Source organism: Notamacropus eugenii, chromosome 4, assembly GCF_028372415.1.
Source record: "Notamacropus eugenii isolate mMacEug1 chromosome 4, mMacEug1.pri_v2, whole genome shotgun sequence".
Taxonomy (NCBI): domain Eukaryota; kingdom Metazoa; phylum Chordata; class Mammalia; order Diprotodontia; family Macropodidae; genus Notamacropus; species Notamacropus eugenii.
Genome location: NC_092875.1, coordinates 242,899,217 through 242,924,531, shown reverse-complemented (window position 1 = coordinate 242,924,531; position 25,315 = coordinate 242,899,217).

Here is a 25,315-nt window from a genome sequence, read left to right as displayed (position 1 = left end):
GAGACATTAAGCTCCTAGCTTCTATCAGATGAAAATACAAGCCTTTAGCAATTTGGTCTCAAGTGACGTGGGTTGATAATGGTATGTGAAGGCAGCAAAAATTTCTTTCTTTCCTTCCTCTCTAAAAGTTCCTAAGGACAGCAAAGTCAATCATTTCTAGAATTGCTTAAATGACAGAAACACTCAGATAAATACTCAGTTATATGACTGATCAACTAATCAAAAGACATTTATTAGAATCTACTACATACCAGATAATGTATGACAATACTGGAAGAAACAAAGCAAAAAAAAAAAAAATCAGTCTTTCCCTTCAAGAAGGTTACAGTCTATCTGAGGAAATAAGATGCCCATGTACACCAATAAATATGAATTCTATAAAAAGTCAAAGCAATTAATTGTGAAGACAAGATACACAAAGATATAACATCAGTTAGAAGGGGTTAAGGAGAACATAACTGTCAGTCAACAAACATTTAGTAAGATTTATGTGTCAGGCATTATGATAAGTATTGGGAACACAAAGAAAGACAAACACACAGATTCTGCCCTCAAGAAGATCTCCTTGTAATGAGAAAGATAACAAGCAAAAATGGACGTACAATTAGACAAGATATATGGAGAGTAATTGTAGAATTGGATAAATTAGATACAGAGTGAATGACAGGTGGTCTCAAAGGGTAATCACTAGTTTTGGTAGAGGAAGGTGGGAAATGGCAGGAAAAGGATCTTGTGGGAGGAGATTTAAAAAGCAAAATACTATAATTCAGAGAATAATATACAAAGCGTTGCAAAACAAAACTATATGGATCTCTTCAGTTGGCAAAGAAACAATCAGGAGAATCCACAGAATATTGCTAGAAAAAAAATGTTTCAAATAGCAAGCCCCATAGCGGTTAAATTTAATAATTTCAATTACAATACAAAAATTAAAATATAAAGAATAATTTAAGTACAAAAAGAAAAGTATATTTTCATACCTCAATAATATTCCACAGTCACAAGAACTCAGTAAAGGAAATCGAGCATTTTATTCCAAAAATCAGACTCTCAAACGAGTGCCAAATAACATACTCTTAAAAACTGAACTCAATAATGAAATCTTGGGTTATATTTAGGTCAAAGGGCAAATTGCAGGAAAAAAACTACTTAGAAAAGAATGATATTGATATCACAATATGCTAAAATTTCTTAGCTAAAGTTAAAGTGATTCTCAGAGGGAAAAAATTATATTTTTGAGAACATACAATAACCAAATGGAAAACCAAATGATTATTCAAATGAATTCAAAATTTCAAATGAGAAAATTAGGAAATTAACAAACAAACATAAGAGGAAATTTTAACATTTAGAATAAAATAGATACTTTGAGAACGAAAACTCTATAAAATTGATGCAACTAAAAGCTGACATTTGTTTCAGAACACTAAAATCATGGATAAACCTTTAGCTAATTAACTAAATACAAGTAAAGTGAAATCACAAGAGAATAAATAAAAATACTAATCAGAATCTATTCTCCAAGCACAAAATTAAATCTCACAATTTGAAAGAAATGTCTGCATAACCATAAAATAACCAAATTATAACAGCACCAAATGCATATCTTATAAAATCCAACTTCACATAAAGGAAATTGATATATCTATAAACCACCACCACCACCAATAAGAAACCTTGGTCCAGAGGGATTTACAGGAAGATTTTATTAAAGTTTTAAAGACCAATTAATATCTTTACTACACATCATTCCTTAAAATAGAGAAAGAATATACTGAAACATATTCATTTTATGAGGAAAAATTATTCTTAATACAAAACCAAAGAACAGTGGGGCAAATAAAGAGAATCATAGTAGAAAATAACTATTGAATATAATTTGAAAAATTTAAATACTTGGTAGAAAGACTATAGAATTAATTTTTGTTTAAATCAGTTGTATTTATACAAGGGATGGCAGCTAGATGGTGCAGTGGATAGAACACTATTCTTGGAATCAGGAATACTTCTTTTCATGAGTTCAATTCTGATCTCAGACATTGACTAGCTGCGTAACCCTGAGCAAGTTGTGTAATCGTGTTTGTCTCAGTTTCTCATTGTAAAATGAGCTGGAGAAGGAAATAGTAAACCATTCCAGTATCCTTGCCAAGACAACCCCACCTGGAGTCACAAAGAGTTAGACACAAATGAAACAATTGAATAATAACCACAAAAGTAGCCCCAAGAAGCTGGAGCATACATAGCAACTATACCCCAGCAAAACCATCTTGGTAGATGGGCTAAACCAAGTTGATAATAACTGACAGGCCTCCAATCCATCAGTGAGTTAAAGGGACACTTACCCCAAGCATGTAAAGACTTTCTGAAAATACAGGCAGGTAAAGAAAATTTATTCCAATGCCCATGAAGACTGCTAAATCAGGTGACCTGTAGAATTAGAAGTTGGTCAGACATTGAAGAATTAAGGACATCCACCGCATCCCAGGCCATCAGTCATCCTGGCTTTTATCTTGCTACTGGACTTCCATGGCTCTCCATGGAAGAGAGAGTGAGGCTGAGGACTTTGTACAGCTCTGCCTCACAAATCCAATTCACACATAAGTCAAGACATTGACCAGAGATGTCATTGGTCCTCTTAAAAAATGAAGGACAACCACAATTCAAAGTCTGCAAGAGTTATTTATCATTAAGAAAATAATTAACACAAACATGCTAAAAACAAAAACATTTCAAAATACATGATTATTTCAATGAATGCAGAACAAGTTTTTGACAAGGTCTGACACTTATTTATGACAAAAACACTATAAAAATAACTACAGTAGAACCTTTTGAAACTTGACAAGTACATACTAAAACTAGAATTTAGTATTGCATATAAATGGGAGAAACAGTAGATTTTCCCAAAATTATAGGAGTAAAGCAAAGATGTACACTGTCGTTGCTTTTATTTGGCATATTCATAGACATGTTAGTAGTAGCAAAAAGAGATAGTAAAGAAGTTAAAGGCATTAAGGTAAGCAAACAGGTATCCATAATTGTGAACAACGATTAGAAAATGCAGGAAATTAACAGAGAAATTAGTCAAGAAAAAATACATAGTTCCAGAAAATTAGCTAAATAGAAAGTAGAACTACAGTAAAACAATAGGAATATCAATTAACAGTAATAGCAATACCACAAACCATCAAGAAGAAAATGATAGAAAAAGGAATCTGATTCAAAATAACTCCAAAATCCATAGAACATTTGGTGGTTGCACCAGCAAGCACTCTGGAGACATGTTCTATCTAACAAAAGAAAGAATGAAGAATATTTAAAGAAGTTTTTTAATGTTCTTGAATGGTTTATGCCAACAAAATAAAATCAACAACACTATCTAAATTAGTTCAGAGACTTAGAGCTATCATGTTCAAACTAGTAAGGGGATGTTTTATATAACAAAATATAACAATTCATTTGGAAGAAAACAAGATCTAGGCTTTTAAGGGGAATAATAAAAAAATAAGGAGGAATGAAGGGACAATGGTACTTCCTGACCACAAAATATACTATAATCCTTTAATCATCAAACCTAACTGGTAATGGATTATAAAAGGAAAAGGAAATCAGAAAAACAGACAGGAATGAATCATAAGCAATTTTACCGAATCAATCAGCGTTTGGTAAACTCTAAAACCCTCTGCTTTGGGGTCAAGCTTGGCTATGATATCAATTGTGGAGTCTTTTTTTAAAAAAAATATTTTCTTGCTGTTTCTATTCACATTACTGTAGTTCTACACATTATTTTCCTAGTTCTGTTGACTTCACTTAGCATCAATACAAAAATGACAAGTGAGTCAAAAAGCATTTATTAAGCGCCTACTCACAGGCACTCAGATAAATGTTAGACATAGAAAGAAAGAAAAAAACAGAATTGAACCAAAAAACCCACCCTTTTTCTGAAGAAGCTCCTATTCTAATGGAGGAGACATCATGTAAGTAATGATATACGAATAACATTTATGCAGGATAGCATGGTGACAATGTCACCAGGAAGGCACTGTGATCAAGGAGGACTGAGAAAGGCTTCTTACAGGTCAGACTTTAGCTGAGAATTGAAGCAAGCAGGAAAGTTAGAAGGTAGAGATAAGGAGATAGTTCCAAACATCAGGAATAGCATGAACAAATTCCTTGAGTTGAGAGATGAAGTGTTTTGTTTGAGGAACAGTGAGGATGTCAGTGTAATTTAATCACAGAATATTGAAGGCAAATAAGGTATAAAAAGACTGGAAATGTAGGAAGTGCCCTTGTTATTGAATGGCTCTAAAAGTCAAACACAGGATTTTATTTTTGATCTGTTTGCACTTCTTTACATTTATCATCTTCATTTTTGACAGCACCATTGTCCTTTATCTTTATAGATAACCATTCATTTAGCCATTCTCCAATGAAATGAACATCTTTATATCAGCTCTCTGCTACCACAAATATACTGCTGTGAATATTTTGTTATGTATGGGAGTTGCATTTTTGCAGTCTCTTTCTGTTCTGACAACTTCAGAAGTTATATGGCCAGCAGTTGTTTCTCTGGGTCAAAAAGTATAAGCTATTTTAGTCACTTTTAGCAGTAGTGTTTATTGTTCACCAAACAAAGGAGAATAACAAAAGATACAATAGATCAATTTCAATAAATGAACTTGAAAAACATTTGCTTTAATGAAATAAAAGAAACTAGGATAAAAGAACTTGAGATTGGCGGAAATGAAATCTTTGAATCAAATATTTGGGTCTGATACCTAAGATTTGTACCAAACTAACACATTAAGACTAAAAGCCATTTTCTAATGAATAAGTGGTCAAAAGCTATAAACACACAGTTCTCTAAAGAAGCATCGGAAACTATTACAATTCCATGTGAAATATTGCTCTAAATCATTTCCAACAAAATAAATGCAAATCAAAATGAAAATTTCACCTCCTTCTCAGTGTCAAGAGTGATAAAAGTGGAGAATAGTCAGTGATATGGGCATTGTAGAAAGGCAAGCACACTGAATTGTTCCAATCATTCTGGAATGCAATTTGCCATGATGCTAAGAAAATGAATAAAGCATTTCTACCTTTTGACTTCTTGATCTAATTGCTGAGTATGGAGCCTAAAGAGGTCAATGATTAAAAAGGGGGTGTGTTACATGCTCCAAAATATTTTACTAACATTCTATAACAATGAAGTGGAATAAATGCAAATACCCAGCAATTAGAGAATGATTAAATAAATTGTGGTACATGAATATAATGGAATATTGCTACATCATAATGCATAAATACAGAGATGTATGGGGAAATTTATATAAACTGATTAAAAGTGGTATTAGCACAACCAAGAAAATAATGCCTGTAGATAGAAATGAAAGTAACAGTTACGTGAAAACAATCATTCCTGAATTCTGTGAAGTTGTAATGCCTAAGCTTGACCCTCCAGAAGAAACCATATAAGATATAGGAATGTAATTCCCTTCCTTCTCTGTGGAAGCAAGGGAACACTAATGTTGGGCATTGAATAAAATGTCATATTTGTTTGATATATTTAACAAGGAATTTACTTAACCTCATTGGGTCTCATTTCCCTTAGCAATAAAATAAGGAGATATGAAGGGATCATGAGTAAGATATTAAGAAGTAACACAAGTGCTCAAAAGATCACAGGTAAGGTAGTTTATTAAAGATGTAAGCATTTGATTCCCAAGTCTTTCAATCTCATGGACAAGTATGAGGAATGGCACAGGAATATGATGAAATGCATATCCTGGTAGAAAGAACAGAGCTCCGTATCTTTGCATTTATATCTGATTGCTGTTGCTAGGCAAATTTATAGGAACCAAAGGAAGAAACCCCACCCTTTTCATAAGGCATTGTGATTAGGAAAATTTACATATCTGGATTATATGAAGTTTGCTAAATTTATTATGATTATACCAGCCTTGCCTAAATAAAGTTGACTAAACCAGATTAATCAGTGATCAAACATGGAGTCCCTTCTTTCTTCTAGGGCCTGTTTGGCTAGTAGACTATTGAGGTCAGTTTTAGCACTGGACCTAAGTTTTCTTTCCTTTCTGTTTTGCCAAGCATTAGATTTCTTGCAGCTTCCTGTTAATAACTGTCTATGATAGAGAAGACTCAGAGCATGGTACAACCAATGCAAGGGCAGTTGGGCACTATTGCAATAGCGTTTGAGGGCAATTGTGTTGTACATTTAGTAGGGGATAGGCAAGAGAAGAATCATGGCCTACTGCCATGGAATTGCATCACATGGTTGGTAAATGTCTAAGGCCAGATATGAATATAACTCTTTAAGACTCTAGGCTCAGCATTTTATTCACCATACCATCTAGCTGCCTGCTATGCTCTCTTTACAAATGGCAGGAGAGAGATAATTTTCCTTGTCATTCACCTTAATATACTCTTAATTAATGTCTTTTGCTTTGAACTACTCTGTCTTTTGGTTGGCTGATCAAAGAAACATTTTGATGGGGACTAATAAGCTGTGGTTTTAAATGAATATTGCCTTATATTCTATGGATGACATACACGTTAGGGAATCTGTTAAGGGCAGGAGCACAAGAGAAGGGGGATTCTGGCTCCACTGATTAATTTTATGCAGTTAAACATGTTAGAAAGGCAATATGGGAAATTGGGAGAAGTATATGGGAAATTGTGCTAAACTTGAATTCAAAAGAGCAGGGTCAAACCCTAACTCTCTCGTTTATTATCTCTATAATCATAGACAGATTGCTTAATATTTCTGAGCTCAGTTTTCTCTTATGCAAAGTGGGGGGAAAATATTTATACTCTCTTGGAGAATTATTGAGGGAAACAACAAAAAATTGTTGAGGAAAAAGGGAAAAAATACTTAAAGTGTTCGATAAATATAACTTCTTTTTGTTAGGATAGGATATAGGGAAAACCAGTTCTATGTGCTAACTAAGCAGTTTTAAAGATACACTTCTGACAGGTTCTCTAAAAATAAAGAAGCCCCAAGACATTAACAATGACCTTTTAAAATAGGTCATCTCATTCATCATTTTCCTACCTCTCCATGTCTTATAGTAAAGGGAAAGAAGGAACAATTGGGAGGTAAGCACCATCTTACAAAAATAGCAGTGAATTAAAAACAGATATGGGAGTATTTGAAAAAAAAAAAAAACAAACCGGAACGTAATCCAAGCAGCAGGGCCAGATGGCAGACACAATAGGGTATTAAAGAGAAATAACTTGTGAACTTACTAAACTGAACAGCTTTAGGAAGTAATAAATCATGAAAGACTGGAGAGAAGGGAGGAGAAGGAAATTAGGACAAGGATAAAGTGGGGGAGGAGAATCCCAGCTTATTTAATGTAGAGAGAAAACACCAGACAATCCAAGTAAAACGTATTAGAATAATGCAGACTTTTACTCTAAATACTTTGTCTAGGAAGAATACAAGAGTTAACAGAAAAGAAATCCAAACCTGCAAACTTCTAAAGCAGTTGCATTGAAATTTAATAAAGGGAACTTATGAAAAGAAATTCTGGAGATCCTTCTCCAGCTGAGCAGAAGACAAAATGGGCTGATGGGATGGAAGTCTACTATTTGTTCTCCTTTTCTTTTGTTGTTTTGCATTTTGTTTTATTTCTTTTTTCTTGTGCTTCCTCCTATTAGTTCTGATTCTTCTTTACCTCATGACTATTGTGAAAATGGGTTTAATATGAATGTATATGTAGAGCTTGTATTAGATTGGACACCATCTTGGAGAAGGAGGAGGAGAGAGAGGGGAAGAAAATTGAAAAAAATCAAAATCTTACAGAAGTGAATGTTGGAAACTAAAAATAAATAAATTATATATTAAAAAAAAGAAATTCTGTCTTATAAATTTGACAATTGTCTTACTCAAAGTCCAAATGGGTACACAATCTAGGTATAAAGATTGATATCATGGACAAAGTGGAGGAGCAAAGGATGGTGTATTTATCAGATTTATGGAGAAGGGAAGAATTTTTAACTAAAGAAGAGATAGAAAACATTATGCAAGATGGATAATTTTGATTACATTAAATTGAAAAGTTTTAGCACAACCAAACCCAATGTGACCAAAATTCGGAGGGATATAGTATATTGGGAAAAATATTTTATAGCTAATCTCAGGGATAAAGGCCTCATTTCTAGTATATAGAGAACTGAGTCAAATGGACAACAATACAAGTCATTCTCCAATTAATAAATGGTCAAAGGATACAAACAGGCAATTTTCAGAGGAAGAAATTAAAGATATCTATAATCATATGAAAAAATGCTCTAAATCACTTTTGATTAGAGAGGTGCAAATCAAGACAGTTATCTTACTCAAAGCAATAAATAAATGGAACCAAATGGTACATTACTAGCATGGTTATTATTCATTTAACAATTCATTCAAAATATGTATTTTTTTTTACCATGATAATATGAAAAGTACAGGGTTAGGGGCTGCATACACAAAGATATTCACCACAGTCCTTGTCCTCATGGAGCTTACAATTTAATACACCCAAAGACAATGGGGTATAATATAGTTAGTGGTAAAGAAGGAATTAAGACAAAATTGACCTTTTGTTGACCAAATAATTTGACATTTAAGAAAGGGGACTTCACTTTTAGCTTGAGGTAGGTGAAGAAGATCAAATCAAGCTTTTGATATATAGGTGAAGCGAGAAGTTTAGGTCCCAGATTTTGTGGCTCATTTAACAGTCAAATTCTGTTACCTTTCTGAGAAGACATCACAGGAAGTATAAATATTATCTCTTGCCAACAGACAAATCCTGGATTTATTTTCAAAAGAACTATTTTTTTGAGTCCCACCTCTTTTGCTTATTATCCGTGTGATCTTGGACAAGTCCCATCATTTCTTTGTTGCTTCAGTTTACTGAAACATCACACAATGAATAAACATTAATTAAATACCTACTATGTACCAGGCACTGTGCTAAGCACTGTGGATACAAAAAAAATAGAGTAAAAGATATTCCCTGCTGTCAGGGAACTCACAATCTACTGAGTGAATTGGGAGATTGTATTAGATTGTTCCTGATGTCCCTGTAACTCTAGATCTTTGATTCAATGATAGAAAATGCTTGTTGAGTCTTTTTTCTTCTTCTCAAACTCATGTATTTTATTATTATTATTTTTTAATGTTTAACAATCACTGCCATACAATTGAGATTTTATCCCCCCCCACCTACCCCCCACTACCCCCCTCCCTCCCCACGACTGCATACAATTCTGTATAGGTTCTACATATACTTTCCTATTGAGTACATTTTCACTATAGTCATGCTATGTAGTCAGACTAAAATAAATGGAAGAGATCATATAACAAATCAAAACATGATACACAAAAACATACACATACACAAACATGAGCTGCTACATTCCGCAAATGACTTCCATATTTCTTTCTCTGAGTGTGGAAGGCATTTTGCCTTAGAGAACCACTACTGGGATTTTTTTTTTTAAGAAGTTCTTGTGTTATTACAAAATTCCAAGTCTACCAGAAAAAACTCTTGTACACTGTGGTCGTTGCTGTGCACAACGTTCTCCTGGTTCTGCTCCTTTCACTCAGCATCAGGTCATATAAGTCCTTCCAGGCCTCTCTGAAGTCTTCTTGTTCATCATTTCTTATGGCACAATAGTACTCCATTACATTCATATACCATAATTTATTCAGCCATTCCCCAATTGATGGACATCCCCTTGACTTCCAGTTTTTGGCAACTACAAAGAGTGCTGCTATAAATATTTTTGTACATGTGGGACTCTTTCCCATTTTTATGATCTCTTGGGGATACAGTCCTAGTAGCAATATTGCTGGGTCAAAGGGTATGCACATTTTTGTAGCCCTTTGGGCATAGTTCCAAATCGCTCTCCAGAATGGTTGGATGTGCTCGAAGCTCCACCAACAATGAATTAGTGTTCCAACTCTCCCACATCCTCTCCAGCATCTATCATTTTCTTGTTCTGTCATGTTTGCCAATCTTATAGGTTTGATGTGGTACCTCAGAGTTGTTTTGATTTGCATCTCTCTAATCAATAGTGTTTTAGAGCATTTTTTCATATGATTATAGATATCTTTAATTTCTTCCTCTGAAAATTGCCTGTTCATATCCTTTGACCATTTATCAATTGGGGAACATTGTTGAGTCTTAACAAAAGTTATCAGAATTGGTTTAGTATGTTGACAAGGAGACAGACATGATTTCCTTCTTACATGCAACCTCTGAGTGAAGAAACTCAAACAATTCAAATTAACACCTTTCATGCAAATAAGAGACTTAGAAAGCTGTTTGTCACTTGATAGAGTCACATGGCTCAAATGTTTCAGAGACAGAACCGGAATACAAGTCTTCCTTTATTAGAGGCCAGCTTTCTATTCATTACTTTGAATTGTCTCTCATAATATGCTTATTATCTCAAATAATTTTTACATTTAATTTAATTTAATAAACATCAAATCCCTTCTATGGGTGAGACATATAACATATAAAGTACAAAGGTAATGTAGCATTATATTATGACAAATAAGAAAGAAACAAGATTTTGTTCTTATAAGTTCTTATCACCTGTAAACTCTCCACAATATAAGATCATATTCAAAATAAGATATGTACAAGATAAACAAAAAAAAGTTCCTCTTGGCAATTCAATCAAGTAGAAAATACATTGACCTAGAAATTAGAATTAGAAAGACCACCTGAGGAACTTTGGAGAAGGTAGACTTCCATGGACAAGTTCTCTCCACAAAACAGGGCAGAAAAATTCCCAGGATTCCAGATCACTAGACTGTTCCCTGTCCATGTGAAAACAAGAAAGAAAATGCAAATTAGCCAGCAAGCTGCTGGAAATGCCTCCTTGCTCTCTGGCAAGAATCCATTTAACTCCCTTTCTTTGACAAGGATATTAAGAGTATAAATAAATCTTATGAAGTGTTTTGGATCTGTTGGAAGAAAGATGCTATATTAATCCAAAGATGTTTTGAATCATAAAACTCAGAGGTAATAGAGAAAATATTCTATTTTATTAATAAGGGGAATTGCATAGGCTTATAGAATTTAGTACCAGAAGGAGATCTGGAGACCTAGTCTAGGGTTTCTTAATTAGGGGTCCATAAGCCTGATAGATTTTCAGAGGTCTATAAATTTTTAAAATATATATTTTAACAACCTTTTATCAATATAATTGATTATTTTTATGATACTATGTGTTATATTTTCTACATTTGAAAGCATTATTCTGAAAAAAAAAGGGTTTCAACAGACTGCCAAAGAAGTCCATGGCACAAAAATGTTTCAGAAATCCTTATAGTCTGACATTCTCATTAAATGGAAGACAAAGTAATTTAGTGATTTACTCAAGTTCATGCAGATAGCAAGAAGCAGAGCTTCCAGCAAACAGCACCTCTTACTCATTTCAAATACAGTGAAACTATTTTTCTATGATTCTCTATCTCTATCTCCATTTTGATCATCTCTGGATTGTTTCTTTCTTTGTCTCTCTTCTCCAACTCTTTACATCTACTCTTATGTCTCTATATGCACTTCTAATATATACTACATATGCATATATGATTTTAGAATATATTCTGCAAGAAGTCATAGTTGCTCTTTAGTGGAAATAAAGAATATATTGTATGTATGCATACTATATGTTTCATTATGGTAATATGCATATATAACTTTAGGATTTTTAATAAAGTAATACTCTCTAATGGAAATGCAGAAAATGATAGATTTCTAAGTAGTTTCAGTGGTCAATACTAAAGAAAAGATTTTTAGAAATGTCTTTTTATTTCATATATCACTTGGTATCTGCTATATGTTTTGATTATATTTCAACTAGAAATATTAGCTATTGCATATGTGTCACATATTTACCATATGCTATTGAATATTAGTGCATATATTCCACCCTCCCTTCACCTTCATCTATAAGAATACCTTGTTTAAGAAGTCGTTGCTTAATATCATTCATTACATACCACTGTGTACAGGTGCATAGCACAATGTCAACCTTTATGTAGACTTATACAATCTAAAACTTAACAAATCATCCACAAATTTAAAGAGGCCATGGTTAATGTTCAACAGCCTCTAAAAGCAGTGGAATGTTTGATTGTGCATTGCTAAAACAGGGAGGGAGAGAGAAAGAGAACAAAGGGAGGAGAAAAAGAGAGAGAAAGAGAGACAGAGAGACAGAGAGAGACAGAGACAGAGACAGAGAAGAGGAAGAAAAAGTGAAAGTGGCAGTGGAAGAAGTTTTGGGGAGTAAACAATCTCCCATAGGAAGATTTCCTCCTTTTATTTCCGTTAGGATCTTTGTACCAATGAAATTGCTAGTTGTCCTTGAATTTAAGCCATATCTGTAGCTGCCTGTTCGGTTATTGAGGGCACAGTTTAGCAAGAACATTAATAAGTTTTAGAGTATCCAAAGGATATAGATCAGAATAAAAAAAGACTTTTCAGATCATGCCATGTAGTAATGTATGTATATGTATATATTGCCTGTATGTACATATATATATATGTATGTACATATATATATATATATACACACATTTGCATATATATGATGATACACATTATTATGACAGTTCACATTTATCTTGTGTTTTAAGGTTTGAAAAGAAAGCTAGGTATACTATCTCATTTAATCTATACAATAATCCTGTGAAGCAGGTGCTATGATTAGCCCCAGTTTTTAGATAAGGAAAATGAGCACCATGGAGGTTAAAAGATTTATACATGATCAATAGGTAGTGAGTACCTGAGGCTTGATTCAAGTTCAGTTCTGCTTGACTTCAAGTCCAGCATGCTATCCACACTGGCATGCCAATCCTTTCATGAGAAAGACCTGAATCAATTAGGAACATCTAGCCTAAAGAGAAGACTTAAAAAGGAACATGTCAGATAATTCAAGTATTTGAAAGTCTACCACTTGGATTTGATTTATTCTCCTTAGCCCCAGAAGGTAAAATTGGAAAGTAGAGATTGCAGAGAGATCACTTTAGGCTTAATAGAAGGAAATGTTTCCTATGACTGCCTTGGGAGATAGAGAGTTCCACTTTCCTAGGGGTTTTCCAGTAAAATCTAGATGCCCATTTGTCCAATTCATTCTAACATTTCAGATATTGTTTAAAATAAGATTTCTCCAAGTTCCCTTCTACAACTAAGATTCTGGATTTTGATTTTTGCTCATGAATAATTTTTAACTCATGAATTGTTATTGTTTTATGTCAACTGGGTTATCTGAGGCTAACAAGAATCTGTTTTTCTTCTATTAAACTTTTAAAAATTTGCTTCTGTTTGATCATTTTGTCTGCCAACTTTGTAGCTATGGGGATATATTTTGCTAATTCCACCTTCTTCATTCTCTCTTAAGTTGCTTGAATTGGCTTTCCTCTAATGTCAATTTCATTTTAACTTTGCTATCCTCTCACTACATCTCAAATGACTTCAGTACTATTCAAATTTGGACCTAGATGCCACTTTTTCAGTATTTGTCTAGGCTGTCTTAAAATAATTTCCCCTTAAATGACCTCTTTCCTCTCTGTTCATTACTCTGAATTTTCCCTTTCCTTTAAATTGCAGTTCTTTAGAAGCTTCCTATGATTCATACCAGCTACTTTCCAATTCATCTAAATAATCCCTAAATTTTTCCCTATAAATTGCCTTTTTGAGGGTAATTTTTTCTATAAACTCTATATCCTTTCTCTTTAATCTAATTGTGATCTCATCAAGGATAAAAATTCCCATGTAATTACTTATATATGCCCCAGACATCTAGGATTTAGAGCCCAAAGGATCATCATCAACTCATTTTATAGATGAAGAAACCAAGCACCAGAGAGATTGAATGATTTACCCAAGACCACTCATATAGGAAGTATCAAAGACAAGATTTGAACTCAAGGGAAAAATATGATGCAACATTACTTTGGAATTTCAGGATCTTGAGTCAGTACCTGGATGTGCCATGTCTTTAAATCTGGTCAAGTTAGGAAGCTTTCTGGGCAATAATTTTCTCTTCTGTTAAACAAGAGGACTGGACTAAATAAGTAGCTAAGGCTAGACCCAGCACAGCTGTGTAAAAATAATTTCTGCGTGTCTATACAAATCATCAATTAGTGGCTAAAGAGCTATAGTCAGAAAGACCTGAATTCAAATCCAGCCTCAAGTACTTACTAGGTGTGTGACCCTGGACAAGTTATTTAATCTGTTTCTGCCTCAGCTCCCTCAACAATAAAATATGAACAATAATTGTACCTACCTTCCAGGGTTGCTATGATGATAAAATAAATTAATATTTATAATGTGATAAGCACAAAATCTGGCACATAGTAGGCACTTAATAAATCCTTGTTCTCCTTTTCCCTGTCCCCATTTCAACCACATGTCCCTACCTAGTTTCATAATTGTATGGGACAAAATACTGAGGTTGGCTTGTTTTTTTCAATATGATAATCACCCCAGATAATACTTATACAAGTCCAACTAAGATATTATTACCTTTCTTATAATCCAGATTTTCTTTCATGATCAAGGTTTACCAGATCATTTCTAATTCTTCAAAGAGAAGTTTCTTTTCTGAGTCATAATTACCTTGGTTATTCTTTTACTTCAACTGGGCAGAAGATAGTTTGGGCTAAATTAAAATGAGAAAAAATGCTTGTGAAAATCTGCATAAATTCCTAACTGCCATGTAAATTTACTTCTTGTTTTTTTTGAGCCCACTCAATCAATGAATCAGTCAATAAGTATTTATTAAGTCCCTACTCAAGTGTTGTGTGTGGTACAGAGGAGAAAAGTACAAAATACATATATATGAAATATAAAATGAGACAATCTCTTCTTCAAAGAAGCTTGCAATCTAGCAGTGGAGATAGCCAATACATATCTATATCTATATCTATATCTATATCTATATCTATATCTATATCTATATCTATCTATCTATCTATCTATATATCTATCTATCTATTCTTCTATCTGACTATCTATACTGAAAAAATATATAACATGGTTAGTGAGGGCATATACTAGAGTCATGGAGATTTGGAAAGTATTCAGGTAAAAGGTGGTTCTTGAAATGTGTCATGAAAGTAGAGGGGGCTTTTCAGAAGCAAATGTGAGAAGGAAATACATTTCAGGTATGAGAGACAAGCAGTGAAAAGTCACAGAGATGGATGGTGGAGTATAACATGAGAAACAAGGAGAAGACCAGTTTGTCTGGATTACAAAGGATGGAAGGAGGGTACTATGTAATCAGATTGGTGACATAAATTGAGGCCAGGCTATGAAGAATTTTGAAAGCTATAAAGAGAAGTCTATATTTCACTGAAGAGGCAATATGATACCAATAGAGTTTATTTAGCAGGATAGTGATATATTCAGTTCCTGTGGAGGCTAAGATTTGCAACAGGTCAAATAGGAATCCAATGCAATAGTCCAGGGGAAAGGTGATAAGGTTTGAACTAAGGTGGTCACTGTATGAGTAGGGACTTGTAATTGAGAGATTTTCTGGAGGTAGGAAAAACAATAATTGTCAATTAAGTAGGAATGTTAGGTGAGTGTGAAAGAGAAATTGAGCATGATATGAAACCTGTAAGCCTGAGAGACTGGAAGGATGATAGTACTTTCTATAGAAATAGGAAAATTGAGAGGTTGAGTAGAAAGATGAGTTCTATTTCAGACATATTAAGAGTTAGTACCTACAAGAAATTCAGTTTGAAATGTCAAATAGGCAGTTTGTAATGAGACTAGAGCTCACAGGAAAGATAGGAGCTAGACAGAAAGATAGGAGCTAGACAGAAAGATCTATGAGTCATTTTCATAAAGATAATAATCCTATAAGAGCTGAGGAGAGGAAGGGTAGAGAAAGGAGACAAGAAAACCTAGTAGAGAACCCTTGAAAACACTTACAGTGAAGGGGTGTGATAACCATGTTAAGACAGTAAAGGACATTAAGAAAGCCATTAGAATAGAAGGAGGAACACTGGGAGGGAAAAACTTTATGGAATACCAAAGAGGGAGAATCCAGGAGTAGTGGATGAGCAACTGTACAAATGTAGGCAGCAGAGGAGTCAGGTAAAATGAGAACTGTGAAAAGATCATCATATTTGGCAATTGAAACAATCAATAACTTCAGTGAAAGTCATTTCCATTGAATGATGATGTTGAAAGCCAGATTACAAAGTAAGAATGGAAGTATATGGATGGAATATTTCCTTAAAGTACAAAGGATGTATTCTTAATAATAATCTTTCAGAAGAGACTTCTAGCATTAGGTCAAGCTTAAAACTAATTCTTACCTGAGGGCTTATTAGATATGATATTCATTGTAGCTACTAGAATGCTACGAATCTGTTTAATTCCGGTCTTAGGGTTTTTCTGTTGTCATTAGAGCTGCGCAAAATATATCACATATGTTCTTTGTTTTTTGTTTGTTTTGTTTTTGTTATTTTTGTATTTGGTGACTTTTGTCAAATAATGAACGAACAAGGACTGGATCTGATGCAATAATATTCCATTTGGCTAAGATCAAATAACAGTTAACATATATGAGCCAAATCACAATGTACCTAGCATCCCATTCCCTCACTCCTAAAAGCTTCTGGAGGCTCAAAGATTCCAGCTTGGTCGTAGATTGTTTCCATTTCAAAGAAAGCTAGGTCCACTTCTGGAGATGATTTGGGGTTTAAGTTCTGCTTTAGACAGACTCAAGATTTTTCCAAAAGTCACAGTCCTGTTGTAGTTCAGTTCTGGATCTAATTCTATACTGAGTGAAACTTCTATGGTCTCTGTAAGGTCTTGGGAAGAGAGTCATTTTACTTGGCCCATAAAAACAGGAAAGAAAATTTCTAATGCATTATCTTGGTAAAGTCAATTAAAGTCTTTGGACTTTCCAATTTTAATTTTAGAGGTGGGAAAATGAATATTTCCCAACAAGGCATTTCCCATAAGAGGTGTGAAGATTAGCTGGGGTATGGAGCTTGGTTATTGGTATGAAAGGTACCATGTTATTACAAAGCATTAATATCCCTGACCATCTCAGGTGTGCAGTGAGCCCAGATTCTGTATTGTTCAAGTTGTTCATAATGCTATTACTTATTCCCTGAACAGAAATAGCTTCTACACTAAAACAAGTTACATCATCTTTCCTGGAAATTGCTTAAATAGTCTATGAATTAACATTTTGTATGGCTTTCTAGAATAAAAAGACAGGAGCAAGGAAGAGATCTTGTGGCTTGGGGGAATTTGGATATAGTTCTTTTTTAGGAATGTTTTCAACATTTATCTTATATTTGACAAGCAAGTAATTTTGTTCATGATGTCCATGAGCTAAAATTCAAACTGTCATCATCACACATTTCTATTAAATCCAATATTTTTACCACATGGAATCATATTCTAATCCTGTGCCTAGCATTTCTCCAACTGAGGAAATTTTAAGAATTTTATCAAAATCTGTGTGAGAGAGAGCTGCTCTGGAAACCAAAACAGACCTAGGAATCAATTGCATCTTCTATTTCACATCTAATTTGCACTTGAATAAAGTTAGATTCACCTGAGCATTAACACTGGAATCTAATTTTAGTTGGGGCTTAACAATTCATCACCATTTCTATGCCGATTACAAGAGAAAGCAAAGAGTTTCAAATTAAAGGCTGTGTGGCTTCAGGACAAAATAATCTTCATGCCAACCTAGGTTTGGGCAATGTGCACATGATCCAACTAAGTTTCTCACCCAGCCTGATATCTTTCTTTTTCTTGTTTTAATGGCCTCATTAAAGGGGCCATGCCTTGGCTACTTATACAGACCTATTCAAAGAATGGGCATTGCTTCACCCTAAGTGAGTACCTGCGAAGACCTTGGGATAAAGGGCCCAATGTCTCTCAGTGCTTCCTGGGTCATCTCCAGTCATCCTGATGAATATCTTGGTCACTGGGTTCAGATGGCTCTGGAGGAGAAGTGAGGCTGGTGACCTGCACATTCCTCCCTCACTCAAAACAAAGTCAAGTGCAAGTCATGTCATTATTTCTCTGATGGCATGGTCTTCTTTGGCAACGAAGGATGAACACAAACTTTCTACTCAGTTGAGCTTTTGGGTACTACCAAAAACTTTCTCACAGTTCTCTATTTCTTCACAGGGAGCTTTAGGACTTTATCTCTTCCAAATGCTGAGGAAAAAGGTCCTTTCTCTGTTGGCATAGAATTTGTAATTGAAAACATGATTTTCTTTCTCCCCAGTTTTTAAATATGGCTTGTCCCAAAGTCTTAGTGAACTTTGTAACTTTTTAAAAGCTTGAAACTGTACTAAGATTTTGGGGGCACCCCACATTGTGTGCTTGTAACTTGATGACAGACTATGTATCCATTTTCCAAGAATCAGTATGTGAATTTCTGAGACACTCATCATTGTGTGGGTCACAGGATTGCATGTATTTACTAAGTCGTAAAAGGATAGATATTTGTATTTGTGGGGGGGTGTAGAAAGACCAATGGTGTTAGGGGGAGACAATGTGGCTTAGTGGATATGGTCTTTATTTAGAAACTAGAAACAACTGGGTTAAATCCTAACTCCGACTCATATTAGCTCTGTGATCATGAACAAGATATTGTATCTTTCTAAGCCTCATTTCTGAATAAAAGTTGAGTAGTGGAGTAGATAATCATAGCATTTTCCTCACAGGCCTCTTATGAGGACAAAAAGAGATGATCTAGTTAAAATATCTTCTAAGATTTAAAACACTATATCATTAATAATTACTGTTATGAATTCATTAAATATTGAAGCTAGAGCCCCTTTATAAAATACTTTGATTCCCAGAACCAATCACTGTGTTTCTCGCAAAGTGCATGATACAGTTTTGTTTCCCTTCACCCAAATTCTACGCATCCTTCAAGACCCAGATGAAATTCTACTGTCTCCATCAGTATTTCCTCACACATGCTGGCTCATGTATTTCTCTTTTCTCTTAATCTCTTTTTTACTCTTTGCTATTTAATCACATATCATTGTGAATGTTTTTTTTAGTTTATAAGTTGTCTTCTCAAATAGATTATAAGCAATTTAAAGATAAGACCTGCTTTTATAGCAATTAGCACAATGTTATCAAATAGTGGGACCTCAATACCTTTTAATGGAGTGACTAAATAAATATTTGTGTGAACTACCAGCAAAGGAAACAAATATGTGGGATTTTTCTCTCAAAGCTTTCATACTATTCAATGCTACAAGCTGTTGCTGACTCTTTATTTATTTATGTATGGTGAATCAGCATTCTCAGTAACAAGTTACTGTGGACTATGCATAACTCTGCATTCATGGGCATTTTTCACAGATGTGGACTAAATTCTGGGTCATATGACCTTTGTCAGACTTTGCTGTTCTTTTGTAGAAGCTGGTGAACAAGTTAAACATATACTTGTTGCTTGTCCATTTTCAAAGAGGACCAATGATATCTCAGGTAATGTCTAGGCTTGTGCATGGATGGGATTTAAGTGAGGCAGAGCTGCACAAAGTCATCAGCTTTAATCTTTCTTCCAGAATCATCAAAGTTCAATGGTAGGACAAAAGTCAGGGTGACTGGTGATGGCCCAGGATGCAGTGTATGACCTTGGTTTCTTTGATGCTTGATCAAGCTCCACAGTGACTGTTTCAGTCACTTTTATGGACCTTGGAACAAATTTTTCTATTCTGCCTGGGTAAAAATTTCCACTTTCTCTGAGAAAACATGCTCCCAACTTACAAAAATGTTTGCGACCTGTTAGTTTAAATTGTCTCACTATCCCATCAGACTTCAACGTATGTTGAATCTTAAGCCTTGAGGGCTGTGTTCATATGCATCTTATTTGCTTTTATCAAAGTACAGCTCTAAAATGTCCTTTGTAGCTATGGCCACTTTTCTGAAAGAATTTTTTTTGGGGGATGAGTGGGGTACCTACAAGTAATAAGACACAATTATTGGTAAAGAGTAAGTAAATGAAGCAATGGCTATGAAACATGAAGTCTACTATTTAAGTAAAAGTGAAGCAATCATCCCTCTAGGGTGTCTGGGACCTATTTTAGGAATAAGATACCCTTTTAATTTGAAGACATTCATAAAAACTTTGATATAAACCCTGTATAGGCAGTTAACCTTCTCAATGTATATTGTTTATTTACTGCTCTTATGCAACACACTTAACAGCCCAATGTTTCCACCAAGTCAAATTCCTTTTTGTAGTCCATAACTGCACAACACACAGGGACTAAATATTCTGTATATGCTTTTTTCCCCCTCAAAGTTATTGGTGTTATGAATGAAACATTTTGAGAGATAAAATTTCTGAGTAAATTATAATCAATTTTATTAACCACTACTGGCAAGTAGGTTAATCAAAAGAGCTTATTTGTCATCTCAACGACCAGACAGGACTAACCTGTAAAACCATCAATACTTCTAAACCCTTTGGAAAAGGGGGTGTACCTGTGAGTAGAAATCAACTTTTATTGGTTAACAAGTAATGATAACAATAAATATTATAATGAAACGTGGGACTTATTCTAATGAGGCACTGGGGGTTGTGACTGATCAAGGAGTGACTCCTGGTCAAGGAGAATTCTCTGTGTCCCTGTGATGGTATCACCTGTCTGACAAAAATGGAGAATCCACATTTTCCCTGACGTGTGAGTTAAAACACAATGGACCAGAATTCATCCATTCACCTAACTTTACCTTTTGAACAGATCTGAATTCTTCTTCTCAGTATCATCCTTGCACTTGAAAGGCTGCCTGAGTAACCCACAGAAACTGATTTCTAAATGAGGAATTTGAAAAGGGGAAAAACCCTGGTCCTAATTCAATAATTAGTTATTAATACATAAGAGAAACAATAATTTCTTTCATTGAACTGAAACCATCAGACATATACTGCAAATATAAAATCAAATGCTATGATGCTAAATTGATAAAATACCAAAGGTAGTATGGGAACATTGAAGAGAATGTTTTATATAATAGGATCATGAATTTCAGAGAACGAATGATCTGGAAACAACAAATAAATGAGCCAGAATAAAAATAAGAAACACAAAATGACCTTATAATTGACCTGTGTAAACAATCCAAACTCAAACTTTTGTTTGTTAAAGATGGGTAAATGCAGGATGCAAGATGGTGTAGTGAAGGGTCACGATTGTCAAACTTCCCCCAAAACTTCCTTTACAAAATGACCATAGAAAATATCAAATCTAATTCTTAGTATTAAAGTTAATAAAGTGAGTGAGTCATCGTTCCAGTCCAGAGAAGCTTAGAGACTTCTATGGACACTGAGCAGGGAGGGGAGAACCATAGTGCATGGGTTACAGAAAATAACACTAGCTATGGGCATTGGGGTTGGCAGTAGCTGCAGTAATTTCAGCAAAAGGAGCTACCAAGCATATCCAATGCATAGAGACCATAAGGTGACCTAATATCTGGTCAGAAAAAGATTTCAGAGGACATTTGTGCTAGCACTAGGTGCATGATTTGGTACCATTTGGCAATTCCATATCTTATATCTCAAGTTCTGCGTCACAGTTCCAGGGCAGAGAGGAGCAGTCAGTTATGAGGGACCAAAGGCCCTTCATGGGTAAGGATCAGAAAAGGAAGACAATGATCAGATCTCTCCCTGGATCACACTACCTTTGAAGCACCAAAACCTATAGGCCCCTGGATAAAACCTATAAGCTCAGGTAGGTCATTTTCCTGCCCCTCCTTAAGTGAGTGTAGCCCAATTCTACCATTAAGTCTAAAGTTAAGAAATATGTTTGAAAAATAAGCAAACAATAAAAAATAACCTGACCATAAAAATCTTCTTTGTGACAGGGAAGCTCAAGACACAAATTCAGAAAAAGACAACAACTTAAAAATATCTGCAGGCAAAGCCTCAAAGAAAAGCACAGATTGGACACAAGCACAACAATAATTCCCAGAATAACTAAATAAAGGGATTTTTTAAAAAGCAAAAAAAAAAAAAGCATTTTGAAAAGCATTTAAGAGTAGTAGAAGAAAAACTGGTTTAAGAAATGAGAGCAATGCAAGGAAATCATAAAAAGAAAAAAGTAACAGCTTGGTAAAAGACATAAAAATTCTCATTGAAGAAAGCAATTTCTTAAAAAAGGAGACTGACAGATATGCCTTTGACAAGACAAAGCAATGTCAGATTTCCATCCCCTTTCAGTCTGCCTTTTAAAAAGTCTATTATGGCCTCTTTAATCCTTGGTAGACCCATTTTCTCTCTCTCCTCCCTTTTTTTTCTTTATTTCACTTAACAGATTGGTAACAGTCATGTTTATAATTGTTGATTCACGTCTCTTCATGCTTTAAAGATTATTTTAGGTGACTCCAAACAATTTTCATCTAGCAAATTTTAGTGATGTGTTTACCCTCTTGAACTGAGGTGCCATTCCTACAGCACCAGAATCTAAGAATTCTGATTTTTAATTTTAGCTTGGGAGTTTTTGAAATGACAGGAATTAGATAAAATAAAAATTTGTCATTGGGAAAGTAAATATAAATTGGCACCGAAAGATCCAGAACACAGTGAAGGTGTTTCTGATGCATAAGATACTTTCCTCCCTCACTTCTCCTTTCTTTTCCTCCACTCCCATGCCCTCCCCTCTATTCTTCTCTTGTCCTAATGATAAAAAGAATGTAGTGAAATAGAATGAAGAATCTGAAGCCTATATGGGATTTATGATTTTGTGGGTATGTATGTGGGCTCATGAAGTGGTGACTGGCTTTTATTCAAGCTTTTCCTTAAGATAGGTACTCTCTTTACTCTGTTATGCACTGCATTATGCTGCCTAGAACCATTCTATAGAAAACGAGTAACAAGATCAACTGGTTTAATTCATATGGACAGTGTGAAATGGGATTTCATTTCACTAGTCTTTCTGTTATTTGGTCTCCGTACTTTCACATACTGCATATAGGCACTGATACACAATGAAGTGTGAGTGCAGAGGGGCACAAACACTAGTAAATACAGCATGATAGCCACTAGGGGAGAACATCTAATTTTAAACACTAGGTAGGGGTGAGGTCATTTCAGTGCACCACATTTCCTAGACCCCACTCATCTCTTCCTTAGCATTAACTGCAATGTTTAAAAGCTCTATAGCTAGCAAGCTTGGTTTCTATTTATCACCAAATAACTCACACACCAGACATTTGGCACCCTGACTGAAATCCTGGCATGGCACACTGCTCCTTGTACCGGCTGATCGCACAGTAAGGAAAGTCACAAAAAACTGCCCTAACACTTCATGGAGAGACACTAGCATTCTTTCCTTGTTTTCCATACCTATAGTATTGAGACCTCCTGACTCATCCTAAAAAAGTTTTGGGTGCTTACCCAAGCTGATTCTAGAAAGAAGTTAAAGATACCATTTAGGCTTCTCCTGGCTTTGGTGGGTGAGCTTTTTGCCAGGAACCAGGTTACCACGTAATTTCCAGCACTATTACTGACATTTCCTCAATCCATTATTCCATTGTTCCTCTGCCTTTGTCCCAATACTTTTAAATACTTCTTTACTTGTTGTTTTCCCCTATTATAATATGGGCAGTGACTGTTTTGCTTACTTTTATATGTATCCCATTGCTTAACAGGAACTTAAGTCTCTATCTACTTTCCTATCTATATAGTTTTCCTAATAAATTTCTATTTGGAATCTGAGAGTGTTAGTACTTCTTTGCAATAGACTCATTGATTTTGCAATATTATCTCACCTACTTGGTTGTTAAGAGATAAACAGATTAGTACTTGTAGAGTATTATAGTATAATAGTATCAGAGTTCCCAAGCACCTGTAATAAAAGGCATTCCACCAATAACAGTGATTAAGACATTTTTAGTGTCTGTTCTGACCCACTACTGTACAGGCATTTCCAAATATTTGGTAAACTTCTCAGTTTGACTATCATGTTTATTTTTTCCCACCCACTCATTAGCTGTAGGTATTAGCTGGCAAAGTAATTCAGCATAATCTCACCTAAGGAAGCAAAAAAAAAAAAGGGAATGCTAAGAGCATGCTCCAAGGCTCATGAGCCCCAGCTTTCTGAATCTTTCTCACTCCATCCTGTTTTGATAACTGCACAGCCTGACTTTAATCTGCTCTCACTGTGAGGCAGGTGGCACATTGTCTATATTAGATGGGGGAAAACACACACAAACACAAACACACACAGACACACACACAAACACACACAGACACACACAGACACATACACACACACACACCACAAAGCTAAAGCAAACAAGGTCTTACAGTTTCTGGGCCTGATTTTGATTGCACATAGACGAGATTACCACAAAGTTGCAAGGGATGTAGACTTGTCTCTTGGTAAATGTTTTAAAAAAACTTTTATATTCTATTTGATTCTGTTTTTAGAGGGAACTAGCCTTTGTTCTGTAGAAAATAACTGTGTGACCAGCTGTCTGAAGAGTGGTAAAATTGTTCATGGCAATTTGGCACATTCAGTGTTATGGTTTTACTATGAATCATTAGTAGACGTTAATTCGTAGTGAACTGAGGTGAGTAGTGGTTAAAATGATGATAACAATGATGGCAATGATACTGGTACTAATGATGATAGCAAGCTGGGGTGGGTAATATTTAAGATAATAAGTAACATTTATATGATGCTTTAAAAGTTTCAAAACTACACAAATACATTGTCATTTGAGCCTTGAATGACCTATGAGGAATATATGATATGGATTGTTAGCCTTCTTTTATAGATGAGGCAACTGAGACTCAGTAACTTGCACATGGTCAAAAAAAACCTAGTGGCTAATGTGAGATGTGAGAATGGAACCCAAAACTTCCTAACTACCAGGACAGTAGTTCACTTACTATATTCTAACCTATAGGATATGGTGCTAGATAATATTGACATAAGCTCAGCAGATTCTCTTGACGCCAGGTAACTTAATGGAACTTCTAGAGCTGAGGTTTGTGGAAAATCCCCAAGATTGTACTATACTATAACTCCTGGAGACCAAGTTAAGGGGCAAGGAGGACTCAGAACTCAGTAATTAGCCAATACTTGCACACTGTGGAAAATCAAAATAAACTTAAACCTACTTATCTGTTAGACTGGTTTGGTTGTCATAACATGAAGAACTGGTGATCCTTATGAAGTTCCATTTTTGTCTTCTGATCTCCCTGACCTAGTTTGCAATCTCTTTTAGGACTCTGAGGAAAGGTATAACAATAAGCTACACTGTTTTGGGTGGGTGGG